Genomic DNA, 14,913 nt, shown 5'->3' with positions numbered 1-14,913 from the left:
AATGTGCGCTGCACTACAATAATGGTTGAACTCAGAAGGTGTAATTATCAATATAACAACAAGCAAAAAAGGAATTCCGGATGTTGAGAGATTTCATAAGGCGGTAAAAGAAAAGCTAAGCGTTATCAAATCAACAGTGATTCCAATACCGAAAGCCAAATAACTACATATGAAATAATTCTTTATACATACAATCACAAAACCATACATAATACAACTGGTAGGCCCCTAGTTGACATATTTATATACGCAGGAACCAAATTCAAAAAGCAAAAGTTGACTACAAATTAAAATGAACAGCCGATGATCAAACGAACCAAGAGAGTTCAAATTAAATACACTTCATTTATAATAATGTTCGTAATTTATTTGCCTTGCTCGAAACATAAAATGTCAAAGTTTATAGGTCAACCCCATTTAAGCTTAGAATGGCTATCTTATATTTAAAAATTGGATCTAGCTGACTCGAGCAACTGGGTGAGCTGATAATCATCAATGGCGGTGACCTCATAGCGCTCGGTTTATTTTGTAAGGCCCCCGGTATTTGGGTAAAAACTTCTGGCAGGGTCCTGCTGCGACGTTAATATTTCGTATTGCAACAAAATCTCCTACTTTGTATTTGGGAGCTGGCATATGTCTTAAAGCATTTTGGGTTTCATTACGTACTTGGGATTTTCGTATATTTCCACTTGCTTCGTGTCAATTATATTTAAATTAAGAGGTTTAACGGTGCTACAATTTGACAAATTTGGTAAACGCATCGATAATTACTAATAAATGCTTGCGTATTGAAATAACACTGGGCAATGTACCCAAATGGTCAATATGAAATGTATCAAGCGGAACTGGCTTTTATGGTATGCTTTGTAGTGAATTGTTCTCGGGACGGAATGTAGTATACAGGTCAGTCAGTTTCTAATATATGACTCTATTTTGCATTTTATTAAGGGGAACCAGTGTTTTCTTTTCAGATCATTGGCACACTTATCTGCAGAAAAATGACCCAACTTCTCATGGCAAATCCTTATCAACTTATTCTGCATACCTTCACTAGTTCTCTTATACTATATACCATCAACTAACTCAATATTGGCTACATAACCATTTCTCACGCAATACATGTACATCCAAATCTCTCATTTGTTCAGTCTGTAACAATAAGTCGATATCTTCTGGTGTAGCTCCCCTCGGAATCATTCAACGACTTACTTTTCGATAGGACATAATACAGTAGAGCTGGAAAACAATCGATGGGACTATCGATTATATCGATGTTTTTGGTGTTTTGAGAACCATCGATGTTTTTTGGGAACCAAAATTAAATGTTTTCCTAGCTCTAAAACTTTTTCAGCAAGAGAAAGCGACAAGTAAAATAATGTTAAATTAAAAACATTTTTAATTTAGCTGTTTCCATTAGATTTGTATTTAAGGTGGTGTTTGGGTATAGCAGTCGATGGAAAATTATTAATTATTATTAAAAATTATGGAAAAATACGTAAAAAGTAAGTTTTAAACTCCACTTTTTTAATATTTAAATATTTATTTTATCGTATTTATTTTAAAAGTTACAACATCCGTGGCAGATTTTGAAGGCTCAAGAAAAATTTCTTTCAGTGCTTCCAATGCCGATGAAGCGGCTAAAGCTTTAAAACAAGAAATATTTTCCATTATGTCAAATGACTCACTCCAGCCATCGGCTCCACCAGCAACCCCTCTGCAGGAAAACAAACCAAAAAAAGTTTTTACTTTCTTGGAAAGTACAATAACTCAAAAATTGCAATCAACGCGGTCGGATGCAATTATTATTTTGAGAGAATATTTTGAGAAACCCAACGAACCGAAGGACCGAAATCCACTTGTATATTGGATGGTAATATAGTTTAGTTATTGTTAATACAATCTACAAGTAAAATTGTAAAAGCAGAATCAGAAAGAACATTTAGCAAAGCTGGTCAGATAATTTCAGATCGAATGTGTTCGCTGAAGCCGGCTGGAACATGTTATTATTTTTATGTAAAAACACGAACGAATTTTAATATTAGTATGATCTCACGTGAAATGTATCGGAAATGCTAGTTATTTTTAGAGAATATATAATTTTGTTTCTTTTTAATATAACTATTGTCTTATTATTTTATATTTTTTGAAAATATCGATAGTATCGATTTTTTACTTAAAAACAATCGAAAACATAGATTTTCTCTGATATCGATATTTTTCCAGCTCTATAATACAGGCTCTAGGACGGTTCTAGTAATGCACACAGGTTATGGTTATTCTCCATATGACGATCAGACGGGATTACACACGAGTCGATGATCTCCTCAGTATCATTTTCCATTAATTCAGCTTGCCTACTTAGAGCGTCTACGTGGGTCATATTCGAACCAGGTCGGTGGGTTATCGAAAATTTATAAGCTGATAACTCTAATGAAGCATGGCATTAAAATTTCTCAAAAGTGATTGTCATTTTCCAATCGAGCGGCTTTGCAATCGTTTTACAACCTCGTGATTGGCTATCGCAAGGCCGAATACATTGACTAGAGAATCACTTAGCTCCTTCCAGGTTTTCGGCATTTCGTACATCATAGACTCCATGGCTTAGCCGCGTTATATACGGTTTGCAAGTGACCAGCTCGTTTTTAAATGGCTGTTCCAAAATTTGACCTGACCTAAAACTTTTAGCATTCAAATCCACAGCTACTGACGTTCTCGTGGACTCTTCTTTGGCGACACACAATATCTCAACAGTCTCGGCCATTACTGATTTTACCAGAGTAAGCAAATGGTAGATAGACGCTTCGTTGCACACAGGGACTCCTTTCTCTGCAATCAGCTTGATGATATCGGCGGATAGCATTAATCAGATAACTTTTGGGTGAGCCTCACACCTGATTTGTAGTCTGCTTTATTTTTATTTTCTTTTTCTTCTTTTCTTAGAGTGCCCAACTTCTATTTATAAAAATACCTATATACCGCTTATACTACTATCGCTCAACACCACTAAATGTTGTGACTGTTGAATTAAAAAAGTTTACATTAATGTTCACTGTTTACAATAGTAATAATGTTAATAATATATTTCAAAGGCATTCCCAACAAAATAATTGTAAAATCCATAGAACAAAAAGAGCCACCACAAAATACAAATATTGCAAACCTGCTAGAAAATATAAATTTATAAAAAAATGAAGAATGCAGGCTGAAGCGATATGCCCAAATAAACAAAGCAAGCTCGATCACGACCTTACGCTCACGACCTTATTCTTGATCAGCTTCAATAGCCGAGTCGATTTAGCCATGTCCGTCTGTCGGTCCGTCCGTCTGTCCGTATGTATGACCGCAAGGATATCAGAACCTATAAGAGCTAGATAATTGAAATTTTAGCTGTAGGTCCTCCTAAACCCGCGTAGAATTTGTTTCCGATATTCGATAGCTTGCCCCGTTTTCAAGTAATCGATCAAAATCGATATAGAAATCCTGTTTTTTAACAAATCTCGTAAAGTATAAGAGCTATGACCACCTTCCCGCTACTACCTCTTACCTATAAATCAAGTAAAAATACTAAAGCAATTTATGCTGCCCACCAATATAAACCACATTTTAGGTGCAATTGACATTTTGATAATAGTACTGTAGTAAATTTCATCAAGATCGGTTAAGAAACACAGAAATTATTAAATAAAACATATTTTGCTGGCCTCGAGTTTGGGGCAGCAAGCGCAACTTCCAAGAATTTCTGTATACATGTATACACACACATTCATGCGCGTCTGCTTTGATTTCTATCAACAGCATTGCAATTGTATTGTTTTCTGTGCTGCTATTTTAACTCGTTTTTTTCTCATTAAGACTCAATTATTGGTGTGACTCTTGTGTAGAGTCGGCAGCAAGTAATGCGGTCAGTTGCGAGTTCGAACCCTGCCGAGGGGACTTTTTTTATTTTTTTTTTAATTTATCTTTATTGCCACAAACGAGCGCGAAGCATGAGCTGCATTTGGTGTTGGCATAAGAGGATTCAGGGTATCCCCTAGTCAGGAGCTCCCGACTAGATCCTTACTTGTTTTAAACTGAATTACGCGACTTTTCAATTAAATATATTATTGGGTCGGAGATACGATCTTCTGCCTTTTCAATACATATGCACAAAACTATACTACACTTTTTACCCATTTTTAATGCGTTCAGGGCATACAAATACGAGCCTTCTGGACCTGAGAACACTTATTCTTTGGAAAGAAACAAATGATCGCGAACAGGAGCTAGTTGAACATATATCTTATTTACTTGAAATCTTTTATTTTTCGTAATAATGCGGTTTCTAAGAATGTTAATGATGCAGAATTACTCATTATATCATTCTTTATATTGTTTAAAAATTTCATAATCATATCCTGTATCCATTTTACGTGAGAAGATAATTTTTTCTGAACTTTAAACCTTAGACGCTATTTCTAATTTTATTTTTTATTTTTTTTTTTATTAAAAATGTATATATATTTTATTGTTAACAAGATCACTACTACCTAATATGGCAGCTTAAGCTAGTTATATATGGGGGAAAACATTAAACAAGACTTACTACTAATTAGTCTAAGGTGTATAAGGCTATAAAGCGAAAAGTTTTATTTTTATATTCTGCAGATTATTTATTATATTATATATTTTATTAAAGAGACATGTCTTATAGGACCCTGTTAGGTAGATCCAGTGGATGGCACCGTTTAAGTCTTCTCTTTCTGGCCTTAGAGAGACAGACTCCTGTAATGGGGCACCTTATTTTAGTTCTCCCAGGAGAAGTTAGGCGCCATGCTAGTGGGCTGAGATGAGAGCGAAGGCGATCAAAGTATCTTTTGGCATTCCTCCCAGGTCTCTCTCGATGTCCCTCGTACGCATATACCAAGGAGCATTACTTATCGCTCTGCACTACTCTTATTTTTTTGAGGTGGGATTTTGCGGCAATCCCGTACATTTGCAGTGCATAGGTCCATATAGGAGTCAGTATTGATTTGTAAATCCTTACTTTGTTTTTAAGCGAAAGCTTGTTTTTAGCAGAAAGTAGCCATGTCATCTTTGTAGCTTTAGACAAAACTGTTTGATGAACCATCGTGACATGTCTGCTGAACGTGAGCTTTCTGTTCAAAATGACTCCGAGGTATTTGTGTGTGGGTTCATGCTTTAAAGTGGAGCCGAGCAACATTACCCCTGGACAGGACTCTCTCTTAGTAGACATTTGCTCATTTTCTACTATTGATGCTGATGTTCCATTCTAAGGCCCATGTTTGGAAGCTACCCAGGTATTCTTGTAACGCCTCTGTGGCAGTGCATATAAGAGGACTTCTGGTCAGCACAGCAGTGTCATCTGCATACGTGACAATAAGGACATCCTCCCTGTCCACTGCCTTGTGGGACTCCGGCGCATATGGGTCGATTTGTCGAATTTTCACCATCGACGACTACGCAAAATGTTCTATCCTTCAAGAAGCTACTCACTAACTGGAATAATTGTGGCGTTAAGAGGCTCTTTAATTTGCTGAGGAGTCCAGGGTGCCATACTTTATCGAAGGCTTGTTGAATATCCAAGAACGCTGCCACCACATATTCTTTGTCCTCCATGGCTTCCAGTGCAAAATTGACTACTCTGTTGATGAGATGCTGAACCAGGTCACGAAAAGCATTGTTAGCTTCCATCGCCTCTTGTATCAGTTTGAACATTTGATCCATTCTCAAATTTAAGTCCTGAATTGATTTCTCTAATGGACTTTTTACTAAATCCATCATCTATTTATTTTTCCTTTATTGTGACGACATTTTTCTCAGCAGTCTTTTTATGTACTACGTTACCTGACCTTGCCATGTCAGCATAAGAAAAGCCGTTTTGGACAACTGCGGCCGTTGTTTTGCTTCCGAGAAAACGTAAGCCCATTTTCTGGTAAACCAGCAACTGGCTTAAACTTTTTGTTTTTTTCCATTCTTACTTTGCAGGCCTTGAAACTAGCTATGTGGTTAGCACATGTGTTGCTGTCACTCAACCTCAACTCACAAGATGCGGAGTCGGTACGGTGATCCCCTGCGCAGATGCCACAGACTGGCTTTTTAAGGCAATAGTTCCGCGTATGCCCAAAGTCCTGACCATTAAAACATTGCACCAACTCGTTATTGGGTTATTTTAACTGCTTCGGCTACATTTGAGGTACGTTTGATATTAACGTAAAACATATTTGGTCTAGTCTTCGCGTTGTTTATTTGCTCATCGTCCTCCTCGTTGATCGGGATGTGGCGCCAGTCCGGTTTTCTTGGGCAATATATGTTGAGGACTGTGAATCCTTTATCCGACAATGTGTGCTCTATAAGATCTTTTGGGACATTGGCGTGAATGTCCCTTAGTACTAGTCTATAAGGTTTATCAACCCGCAGCTGGTGGTGCCAAAACTCACAGTTTAGTTGGGTTAGCGTTCTAACAACTGATCGAAACGCTTGAGCATTGGCAGTATAGGTACACGTGACTCCGAATTTGGCTGTTCGCACGTCGTATTCCTTGTCTGTTACAACAGACTTGTTAACTTGGGGCACACAGATTGCTGGATGCTTAGGAGACGACTTATTTTGGTTCGTGCGGTCAGATTGATTATTTGCGCTGGTTGAGGGGCTATTCTCTGCACTATCTGATAAGGAATCCAGTTCCATGACGTTGTCAGCTTCCTCAGCTAGGGCTGCATATCGGTTATTGCGAAGAGCACCAGCGGCAGAGTCAGAAGTAGGGGCTGCATCTGGCCGACCACTTATTATATTAATAGGTGTTAGTTTAGCTTTTTTAATTGTTCTAGATGCCTTAGCTTTTCCTGTCTGATTCCTTCGAACAGACATGAGTGACATCTGGAATGGGCAGTTTATTGGGTTATCTTGCGCAGAGCAGACACTCCCAGCAGCAGATGTTGCTACAGTGATGGATAGAATACTTGGCTTTGATAGCGTGATATTACTAGTAGCATGTGTAGTGCTACTTGTTGTTATTGCCCAGCTACTATTAGGCTGTGTCAGGCCGATGTGACTTGATGTGCTCTGGGCTTCATTTAGCTTTATTGCTCCATCTCTAATAATTTTCGCTCGTATCTCCGCAGGTGAGTCACGGGCGATTCCTCTCATCCTCTCATACTCATTTAGCCAGTTACTTGGCTGCGAGTGAGAATGTGAGTTTTGATCCATTTCAAAGCAATAAACTATATTTTTCTTAAGAAAAGTATTGCAATTGCTCAGCAATCATAACGCTTGCTAAAGTTGCTTTTGACTTGCCTTTGCAAACAATTGTTAGCACAACCAAAACAAAAGATAAAATTGCTAATAAGAGCTCAAGCGCTGTTCAAAGTTTTATTGGCCCACGTGTGCTACTGCGCGGAGGGCTATTGTCTTGCCCAGTGGGCAAGCACAACACTAACAACAGCACCTTTTTATGTTATTGTTATTATTTCCACGCTACGGATGCCGACACCGCCTGCAGACGATGTCCAAAAATATAACGTATGCTAAGATAACACATAGTAGAATGCAAAAAAGTGCAATAACAATGATTAGTTTCGTACTTAGTGCAGAGCGCGACGCGACCCTCAGCAACGAATGCAAAAAAGAGACTGAGCCGCTTTTTCTAACAATCGTGTTTTTCTGAATTATGACAGTAAATAAGCTATATGCACACAAAATATATTTGGATAGGTGTTACAAGTTAGAATGCTATATTCGGTACAAAACATTATTGCTGGAGCGAGCAATCGATGATTTGAAAAAACCCGGCCCTGAGCGCACCTGGAAAACAAGTGAACGCCTTTGGGCCTTAATAATAAGCAAAGAAAAAATGGAAAATGTCTTAAATATGCGGAGACTACAAAGAAAAAAGGGAAGAATTCATAAATTTACAAGAAATTATGTAATGAGAATTTCTTGTTGTTCAAAGAAAAGATAGAAAATAACGGGAGACAAGTGAGTGCCGAAACTCAGGGATCGTGCGCTGGGTCCACCAGCGGCGCAAGAAGAAACTGGTAGCGATCCACCGCATTCATAGAGGAGGGCGGCCACCCCCATGAGACATGGGCTCGACTTATCGAGTTGGAGGCACAGATGACATCCGAGCCGGACTTGAGAAACGCGCATCTGTACAAGCACATGCCCTTACCGTACCGGCCCTTTCGTTAAGTGCCCCAGGTGTATTGAATGTTGCTATTCAGGAGGAGGTGGCTTGAAAGTCTACACTATACTACCACAGTATTCTATACCACAAGTGACATATAGGACAGTGAAAGTGGTACCAAATTACAGTTTTGGTGGACTGTTCGTAGCCGTGTCTACTCTCTTTTTACTTACCCCAATTAGGGCTCGTATTACCAGGTGCTGGTGGTATACCTCTTGGCTTTGTACAAGTCCCCTGATTGAGCTTTTCGCCACTCGAACTAGCTGGTGTCCAATCCTAACCTTGGGCAATCACCCAGGGTTACCAAATTTTGTCTTGGAGTCGACTTTACTAATAATTTACGAATTACACATATTGTGCTTGTTCTTCTACATCGGTTCATTGAGGCGCAGTAGAGGTGACCAGGGCAGAATAATTGCTGCGGGCAGACAATCGACACTGGAACAATACGTAGCTTCCTGCGCGGAGACTGCCTGCGCAGGTGCTCTATTCAGGGGAAGGTGCAAGAAGTGCGGACGAGCATTCGTGTAGCAGGCGGGACTAAGCTAGGAATAGCCAAGGCCCTCCATAATGGACCATATCATCCAGTGCATGGATATTCTTTATGCAATAGGCAGTATGATCATGCTGCACTAGTCTTGACCTGGGCTTCTAGGTAGATAGGCATCACTTGAAGGCCCTCCCAAGCAACAAAGAGCAGTGAGTAGAGCTGTAGAGTCAGCCGAGGTATGCCGGAAGACAGAAGAAATATTAGTGTAGATCGGAAGTCACTGAAAGGGCCAATAGCGGCCTTATAAGAGTATAGTGAGTCCTCCGTACTGCGTACTCTATTTCGGTTCTACAAATAACAAGATCCTAATGCGGTAACGTCATATCCGCTACATTTCGAAGGTGGAATTGCAAAAGCTTTTAGTGGAATTTCGAGGCCAATGCGAGCGCACAGCTTAGATGAGAGCCATTGAATCCAAAACTCTTTTTCAAACTACTTGATGCAAGATAACGAGGTTGCAAACATAAATTGGACACACAACTACTACTTCTGCCGTTGCCCAAAAAATCAAAGACAACTTCATTTTCCATAAAAACCATATACAACAATAATCAAAACAAACGACTCGACACTAAAAAAAAAAAGGCAACTACAAATTCAGTCTGCTATCCCTTTTTGTTTTGGGCTACAGTATCTGATCTAGGCTTCTGCACTCTTATAACGCATTGCTGTTTTTTTTAAGAACTGCTATGCCTGTGATTCGCAAAGTCACAAAGTCATGTCTTCTACTTCTCCTCTCGCTTTCAACTTGCAAGCAGATCGGCAGGTTTTAATAATTTTTCTTTTTCGGACCAGCAAAGCACCCTTTCTCCAAATAGGCTATTTTAACTATTGATCAGTGCTGTAATCAAAGACCATTAACCTTCTTATATAACAATTTTTACCCAATGTTTTATAACAGTTTTCTTTCAATTTTATACACTATTATAAGGTTCTGTAAAATAATAAAACCGTTTTCTTTTGATTGATAGTTTATTAGCAAACGTCCTAACTCGTCCTACATTGAGCATATATATATATCGCTAGACAAGGGAATGGTATTTGCAACGTCTGCATATTCTGCGCTATGGTCACGCCACTTATGAGTGGACGATCATATTTCAAATGCACTTTGGATTGCGTTATGTTTAGCAACAAAGTGTCGCTAAATGGGTTATTGTTTATTTAATCTGATATACCCTTACATTGTACCTTACCCTTATACATATATGTTGCTCATGCTTCACCTCGCTTGTTTTAAAAATAACGTAATATTCTATTTGTGGTTATTTAAAATTATAGTTATTTGAGGGAACATTTTTTAAATTTAATTCTAAATAAGTAATTATTGAATTTAAAAAAAAATTCTTAAGCATAATCATCTGCATTATATCAAGGTTCAATGTGTTCATTAACACTATTAAATGCCTTGTTAATGTTTGCGTTTTTGCTAAAAATTAGTTCATATGGGCAGTAGCTGTGCGTTGTGGAAGGTGTTGTATTGAAACAATAAACAAAATATTGTAGCCAAGTATCCCAATCAGTTTTATTAACTGATATGTAGGAACGAATGCATCCGTTGAATGTTCTATGGGTTCGCTCTACTGTTCCCAAAGTCGGGTGGTAGTGTGCTGTTGAAGTTATGTTTTTGATACCAAAGTATTTACATAACTGAGTTTTTGTATTCTGTTCTTATGTCCGTAATGAACGTCTTCATTGGACCATATTTCAGAATAAACTCTTCGAAAATAGCTTTTGCTACAGTTTTTGCACTTTGTTTGGTATTGGTATGGCAACGAGGTATTTTGTTAAATGGCATATCAGTTTGACTGCGTATTCATTACCTTGTTCTGATTTTGGTAGTGGACCGATCGTGTCTATTACTACTCTATCAAAGGCCATAATTAGTGTCTCTGTTAGTGTTGAAGGAGTTCGAGTGTGCGTTGACACTCTTGATTTGTGGCATTTTGGGCACTTTTTCACATAATTCGTGATATCACGCGTCATATTTTTCCAATAGTAATGGCGTTTTATTTTTGCAATTGTTTTTGTTGTTCCCGTAAGCCCTCCTCGAATTGGATTTTCATGGAATGTACACAGTATTTCTTCGATTTCTTTATTACTTTTTATTGTGGTAACCAGCTGGAGTAGCGCTACTCTTAGCTTTTTCAATTTCTTATTGCCTTTGGAAAAATCGATCTAAATCAAAGACTCCATTGGTATAGGGATCAACAACATCAATTCTTGCAAAAATCTTTCTTTTTAAGAAACATTTGGCCAAATTTAAATGCAAGGTCACTACTTTCTTAACATCATCATTTCGAATGACGCTATATATATTGGGCATCAAAGTGTCCGGTTGCTTTTGCAATTCGGATTTTGGTCCTGCGCAGGATTTATTCTGTCTACTTTTACTTCTTGTAGTGACTTTTAGTACGTTAGCTGATATTTTTTTTAATTCTTTTATTGTGATGCGTGATAATGCATCAGCAACGAAATTGTCTTTGTCCTTGAGATATTCTACAGTAAAGTCATACTATTCTAAGTCTAATCTCATTCTTGTTAATTTTGAACTTGGATTTACCATTGAACAAATATGTCAATGGTCTATAATCTGTTTTGATTTTGAAATGTTGACCATATATATATGGTCGAAAATGTGCTATTGCCCAGTGTATTGCTGCCAACTCTTGTTCGGTTGTATTTTTATTGATTTCTCCTTTTGTAAATGAACGAAATGTCAATGGTCTATAATCTGTTTTGATTTTGAAATGTTGACCATATATATATGGTCGGAAATGTGCTATTGCCCAGTGTATTGCTGCCAACTCTTGTTCGGTTGTATTTTTATTGATTTCTCCTTTTGTAAATGAACGAAAAGCATATGCCACAGGCAATTGCTTATCTCCATATGTTTGAGTTAAAACTGCTCCGCAGGCTAATTTACTGGCATCTGTTATGATGCAAAATTCATTTCTACATTTTGGCATTCAATTGTTATTCGAAAGCAAGGAAGGAAAGAACGAGAAGTATTGGGCTGTTATATTCCGATACAGAGGGTTCTACAATTTTATCCGAGATGAGTTTTTCGACTTGTTTATTTACTTCTTCTTTATGAATATGAGGAATTCTGTAATTTTTTATGTACACTGGCTCAGTATCTTTAAGTCTCAATTCTTGTTTATAAAAATTGTTAGTTGTTATTGATTCGGTTTCAAGTCCGAATATGTCAGTATACTTGGTGCAGATTTCCATTTCCATTTCCTGGCAATCTTTGCTAATTTCGTGGACTGTTTCAAAGTCACTTAGCTTTTCTATTTTAATGTCGTTAAGATTTACTATTTTTATTGAATTTGTTATATTTTAAATTCGGACAAATGTTTGTTGATTTTTGGAAATATTATTTCCAATGAATATTCTTTTATTAATTTCTTGTATTTCCAATGAATATTCCTTTATCAATTTCTTGATTCGGAATGAAAATATTGTTTTCTGGCAAAACAAAATTGATTTGACAGACTACTTCAGAACGAGCTGGAAGTATTGTGGCATTATTATCACAAGTGTGAATTATTGGTAGTTTTATTGGATAATTTAAATTATTTGGCCGAAGTATTAGAGAATCACATGTTTGTGTGAAATCTAATTGACAATTATATTTTTTAAAGAATCTATACCAATAATGCCATCGCTAGGTATTGGAAAATCTTGTCCAACTATATGAAATTCGTGTGGAATGACATATTTTCCTGTAGATAATTCTACGAATACTAAACTTTTAGAAACTACTGAACCTTCACCAACCAAATATTTGGGTTGATATGTTTGAATTTATATTTTCAAATATATCAACATCTTTTTTTAATAGAGATTTGTCTGCACCAGTATCTAGCAATAGCGTAAATGCTTTGCCGGTTTTTTCATTATTTATTTTAATAAAATGACTGAGGTTTAGATTTACTGTGTGTACTTTTGTATTTCTTTGTGAATATCTTAAGGTAAAGTAACTCGAACATTGTTATTACCTTGATTATTGCCATTGTTGTGGTTGTTGCCTCGTTTGGAATTATTCCTTCCTCGGTTATGACCACGGGCATTACCTCTATAAGGTCCTCTGTTGTTGGTGTTATAATTTTGGTAATTTGGGTTATAATTACCACGACCATTTGGTCTACCTCTTTGGGTGTAATGGTAATTATTACCTCTACCCCTGCCTCTGTCATACAACACAGTACTGGCAATTCCGGTCATTTCAGTGCTGCAATGGATATATTTGTAGAGAATTTTTCTGCATTGTAATGGTCTAAGCCATCATCAATATATGCTGCTTCGAGTTGCTTTCGCAAGTTGTCGATTTCAACGGTATATTGTGATGATGTTTTACCTTTTTGTTTAATGTTAAAAAGTTTCGCTTTTAATACGTCAGGTGATTCACCTTTGACGTTACCCTTTAGTTTAGATATTATGACAGAGATTGTAGTTTCATCGTGTACCTTGTACAAGATTGGCCCAGTTATCTTTGATTTGATTGCCTTTTGGTTGCCTTTTGTTCTCTCAACTATGCGTAGAGCTGTTAGGAACCGACTGAGTGACAGTTTTTTTACCGTCAAATTCAGGGATAGATGATGAGACTTGTTTCACATATTCCCTATCCAAGGCTACTTGTTGTGCCATTTTGTCGTTTTCCTCGATCGTTTCTGTATCGCTGTTGATTTCTGTGTCTATTAGTGGTTTAGACTCATCTAAGTCGTTAAGCTGGGTTTCATTAAAATCAGCCAATAGAGTTAGATCTTCTGGAACATTTATTTTAAGGTTCTGTCTAATACCGATAGCTTTCAATCATGTATTTAAGGATTGTATAAATTTGAGACACTGTGTGGAATGCTCTTGTGTGAGGTTATCTTGAAGTTCATTTACTGCCTGTACTATGTTATTATATTGTTTTACCAATATCTGAACATGGTATATTAGTGTTTCGACTTTAATCGGTGTATCTTTATTAACGCATTTGTGTGACTTATCAAATTGATCTTTGAAGTCTTTAATGGTTTTCGCTAATGTATTCCATTCCATAATATTTTAGGAATGCTTAACGATGCAGTCGCACAAGAAATATTATTGCTGGCCCTTGTATCGGGTGGTTTTGATTTATAATTTTTTACTTGTACATATGGCAATGTACTAAGTAAGTATAAGGTTTTTTGATTATTTTATTGTGTTTTATGTAAATGGTCAACAAAAATTGACAAGCTGATACGATTGTTAAAATGAACAGTAAGTTCCACAAAGATTGTATATTTTCAGTGTGATCTACGGTTTTGACATTATTGACCACGTTGGCCGTATTGTCTTTTGTTTGACTGTCGCCACTGCCAAACCAACGCATATTGGAAAAGTTTATGATTTTTCAACAACATTTATATTTACTAACTCTGAGAGCAAGTGGAAATAAACTAAAGAAAATCTATCAATGGCCTTCCTTTTTTTGAATGGAAATTATTTTTTTTTTTTTTTAAATTTATTTTACTTTATTAGTTTCTGTCAATTTTAATAATTTGTCTTTGAAAACTGTTCAATAATTGTAAATTTCGATTTTAAACTAATTTAGGAAAAGGAAAGTGTTGTGTTTTTGTTCACTTTTTAAACAGCAAACCACAGTTTAAAAGCAAACCACTGTCACGGTCGCCATGTAAAATAATAAAACAGTTTTCGTTTAATTGATAGTTTATTAGCAAACGTCCTAACCCGTTGATTAAATTTTTTCGACTGATGTGTCGTTCAATTATATGTTTGTTCTTAAGTCTAACATTAGAGTTTTTGTATATAAGTCTCAGTCGCTGAGTACAGCGGCAGAGCGGGAGCATGATATATGCATCCACTTAAAGCATATATATTGAGCATACATATATATCGCAAGACAAAGGAATGGTATATGGTCCCGACGATCATATTTCGAATGTACTTTGGATTGCGTTAAGTTTAGCAACAAAGTGTCGCTAAATGGGTTATTTTTTATTTGATCTGATGTACCCTTACATTGGTTGGGTATGTATTATATATATGTTGCTCATACTACAGGTCTGCCAAACCAAGGGAAGTATATGAATTTAGGAAAATTGCAACATTTTGTTTCGCATATGACGTCACTGCTTAAGGCTTTTTATGATCGATCATTGCTTACAGCAAATTTGTACATTTTTCA

At 36.8% G+C, this 14,913-nt stretch overlaps 2 long non-coding RNA genes across 4 annotated transcripts in view; one reads left to right on the top strand and one right to left on the bottom strand.

The window, feature by feature from the left end:
* Positions 1-14,177, bottom strand: part of LOC135437484 (uncharacterized) — a 34,263-nt gene extending 20,086 nt beyond the window's left edge. Inside the window, exons 1-2 of one of the 2 annotated variants that reach the window (XR_010437699.1) lie at positions 13,096-14,177; positions 12,737-12,969 (exon numbers count right to left, since the gene is read on the bottom strand). This is a non-coding gene — a long non-coding RNA (uncharacterized LOC135437484). Of the gene's footprint in view, positions 1-12,736 lie in introns of both variants that reach the window. The other variant, XR_010437698.1, reaches the window with a different exon arrangement.
* On the top strand, positions 2,254-3,250 carry LOC135437483 (uncharacterized). 2 transcript variants are annotated; one of them, XR_010437696.1, is made up of 3 exons: positions 2,254-2,391; positions 2,701-2,878; positions 2,941-3,250. It is a non-coding gene; the product is annotated as an uncharacterized LOC135437483 (long non-coding RNA). The 2 variants fall into 2 exon arrangements; XR_010437697.1 differs by having other exon boundaries at positions 2,267-2,391; positions 2,461-2,878.
* Positions 14,178-14,913: the final 736 nt, after the last annotated feature.

Source organism: Drosophila montana, unplaced genomic scaffold, assembly GCF_035044405.1.
Source record: "Drosophila montana isolate Dmon_TW-CO22-7 unplaced genomic scaffold, ASM3504440v1 contig_3828_1, whole genome shotgun sequence".
Lineage (NCBI taxonomy): Eukaryota > Metazoa > Arthropoda > Insecta > Diptera > Drosophilidae > Drosophila > Drosophila montana.
This window is presented reverse-complemented; position numbering and strand designations above follow the sequence as displayed.